This window comes from Delphinapterus leucas, chromosome 10 (genome assembly GCF_059928025.1).
Source record: "Delphinapterus leucas isolate spDelLeu-1000000601 "Yukka" chromosome 10, BTC_Dleu_Yukka2, whole genome shotgun sequence".
Classification (NCBI taxonomy): Eukaryota; Metazoa; Chordata; class Mammalia; order Artiodactyla; family Monodontidae; genus Delphinapterus; species Delphinapterus leucas.
In genome coordinates this window covers 7476730-7480378 of record NC_143138.1, presented here as the reverse complement: position 1 = coordinate 7480378, position 3649 = coordinate 7476730, and positions in this window count along the sequence as shown.

Genomic DNA, 3649 nt, shown 5'->3' with positions numbered 1-3649 from the left:
AGTTTGTTATTAGAGACACAGCACAATGTATGGGAGAACACACAGAGAAACGGCTTATTTATTTAAGTCAGAAGCAAGGCAGAAATACACACCCAGAGAGAAGCGCAGGCGTCCTGAATGAGAAGCGCAGTAAAGAGGGGATTTAAATCACTTATATAAGGCAGTCCTTCCGGGTCTTTGTTTACATTGGGCCAATCATCTTGTTTCTTTTTTCACACCCGACGGGTCCCAGGACCCTCCCCAACATGCATGCACAACTTTTTGCTAAGATGGATCCCACCGCAGAGGCCTATGGGTGCATGTCCACACTTATTATGGGGTGGTGCCCCCTCCCTTTTTGAGCCCCGAGGAGCCTTCCTAGCTTTGTCCTTGGAGTGTCTGGGTGAGAACAAAGCTTCAATTTTACTTCACTTGACAAACACCAGCTGTCCAGCCCAGGGGCCCATCTATCTCCTACCTCAATTTGAGTACCAATGCAAATGTGCCTGATGGGTTGTCCTTCCTGGATGGGGCAGACCAGGAGCCTGGAGAGCAGTGGGGACCTGGAAAGGCATGAGAGAGGGGAGCTGCAGTCACACACAGTCACAATTTTGCCTCAGGCCACTACCAGCCCTGCTGAGTCTCTGGGAGTTACTACAACCACAGGGAAAGAATGCCCATAAACGTCAGGTGTAGGATTAAAAATTACCAAGCAAATGGAAAACACTTTACAGACTGTGTCAGCTGCTCAACGAGCCACAACAATTTTCTTACTGAATTAAAACTTTTTCTTGGTTATTTTTGCATTTTTGCTATCGGTCAGTTATACATGCTATCCGTTCGTATAACCTGTTCTTGTTTCAGGTGTAGTTTTATACTAAAAAGGACATTAATTTATTCTGCTGAAGGTTAGTGATGGATTGATTGCTTCATTGTTTGCTGTTACCCTGTGGAAATCAAGGGAATTTTGTTTCTTAAGTAATTGTTTCCTTATTTCATCACCTTTTTGTTTGTTTGTTTTCAGTTTGCCGACAGTTTTGGTAGAACAGAACGTCACATGGCTGGATTTGGTGTGCTTGCTATATTGTTTATGTTTGCAGATCAAGAACACCAAGCATACCAGTTCCCCCACCTGTCACCAGAGAAATCTTTCCATCCCCCAAGTCCACGGACACAGAGTCCTGGGGAGCTTGCAGCTGAGCAGGGAGGTAGGAGAGTGTGAACATGTCTTGCATGAGAGCCATCGCCAGGAATCTTGCCACTGTTTTCCTAGCTGAGGAAAGATTCCATTAGGCTTTGGCTGAATGGGGAACCCTCAATGTCATCACCAAACTGCAGACTCTGACAGTTGGGTTCTCAAGACTAATAATATCCCTTGAGCTGCGTGAGGTGAGTTTCCCCTCCGGCCCCCAAGTGAACCTTGCCTTCTGGCTGGGGCTGTGTCGGCCAATGGCCAGGCTTCTTCCTGGAATAACCGCCTTTCACCCAAAGATGAAGCTCTGGAGCTCTCGATGGGAGTGTCGCTCTGACTTTTAAAGCCAACAGCCATTTACTGGCCTCTGTGCTGTCCAGTACAGAAGCCAGTATCCTCACGTGGCTGATGGACCCTTGAAATGTGGTTAGGCTGAACTGAGATTGCAGGAAGTATACAGTACACACCAGATTTTGAAGACTTAGTAAGCTATGGATGGAATGGTGTCCTCCCACCCCCAAATTCATATGTTGAAGTCCTAACTGCAAATGGGATCGCATTTGGAGTAAGGAAGTAATTAAGGTTAAATGAGGTCACAGTGTGGAAGCCTGATGACCAGGAAGCTTGCTTTCTCACTTGGCCGTGAGAGGACTCAGTGAGGTGGCCGTCTGCAAGCCAGGAAGGGGGCTCTCACCAGAACCCTACCATGCTGCACCCTCATCTTGGACTTCAAGCCTCCAGAACTATGAGAAAATAAACTTCTGTTGTTTAAGCCACCCAGTCTGTGGCATTTTGTTATGGCAGCCTGAGCAGACTAATACGTTGTGTGAAAAAATAATGTAAACTCATTAATATTTTACATTGATTATTTATTGAGATAATACATTTGATATGTTGGGTTAAATAAAATGTATTATTAAAATTAATTTTATCTATTTCACTCTCCTCTTTAAAAAAAGTGGCTCCTGGGAAAGTTAAAATTATGTATGTGGCTTCCATAATGTTTCTACAGGACAGTGATCGTCTAGACCCTTGGGTTATTATTATTAAATTGTCTTAGATTTCCCAATCAGTGACTGTTCAGTCCCTATTCGTGAGGAATCTCTAAACTGTTCTCTGGCTTATGTCATTTTCTGTTTCTTTTTTCTTTAGTATCCAGAACATTAAAACCAAACAAGATAAAATGAAACAAACACCTAAAAACCAAGAAGACACGAGCAAAACAAAACCTGCTGTTCTTCTCTGGCTTATGTAATTTTTTGATTAAAGAGATTTTTCTCTCCTCCTGATCTCTCTTCTGCCTTTATTTCTTGCTCGTTGAAGCCAACATTTAGGAATCAGCTTTAATGTTGGTGGTGTAGAATGACAGGTCCCCCGGGGAAAATCAATCCAAAGAAAGTTGGGGAAGTTTCTGCACTCTCAGCCCCGAGCCTTTGGTGGTGGTCAGGGTGGTTATAACCATATAATGAGATGGTAATAAAAACGGGGTACAGAGTCTCCTGTTTTTTTTTTTTTTTTTCAGTGAGCCAGGGCCCCTTTCAGCTGTAGACAGGACCGCACTGTTGGGCCTCACTGGCTGGGAGAAGGGAAGGTTCTGCTGAGCTGTGTTGAATGCATCCTTGGCAACACCAAATGGGTATCTGAATAGGTCTAGGAAATTGGAGACTCGTAGCTCATGTCACCTGGAGCAGGGGAAATGTTTTGCCAACAGCAGAGCTGAGCGCAAAATGTCCTGGGTTAATCCATGTGCTTTGGGCAAGCCTCCACTTGCGAAGGGAGCTTCTGGTGGCAGATTTATAATTGGAATTCATGGTCTCCACTAGCAAGGGCATCACAGTTTATTCCAAAATACAATCTCCTTAGCACAGCCCTCGATTCTCTTGAATTTTATCTTTGGCATTTACCTTGAACTGGCATTTACCTTGAACTAATAGACTCGCTTAGTTGATTTTTGAAATATTTCTGCCAAGTAGTCAAAGCTGAATAGCCAAAGTGAGCCTGTCAGTCATTCTTCTAAGTAAAAATAGCGTTCCATGAAGATAGCCACTATTTCAGCTTGTAACTCAGATGACAGCACAAGTGCTTTTCCTCAAGGCATGCAGCAGGAGTACTTTATGAGCACCTCCCATTTTATCAAACAGAATATTTTAAAAATGTGTGTGCAAGAGTTCAGGTGTAAGTTCGTTCTTATTGCTTCATCAAGGCCATTAAGTAAAACTAGCTTTTTTTTTTTCCTGTGAGTCACGGGTAGGAAGAAACCGATGATTCCTAGTTCAGTTTGGTGCTATTCCTGGGTCCGTGCTAAATGGTCAACAGTTTTACCCATAATGTTTGCACCATCGGTGCAAATGTCAACAAGTGAAATGGGAAAACAACATCTTTTATTATGAGAGTGGTTTTGAACCCCAATACCCCTTGAAGAAGCTTCAGGGACTCGCTGGGGGTCCATAGAAGACACTTTGAGAAGGGTTTCCTCTA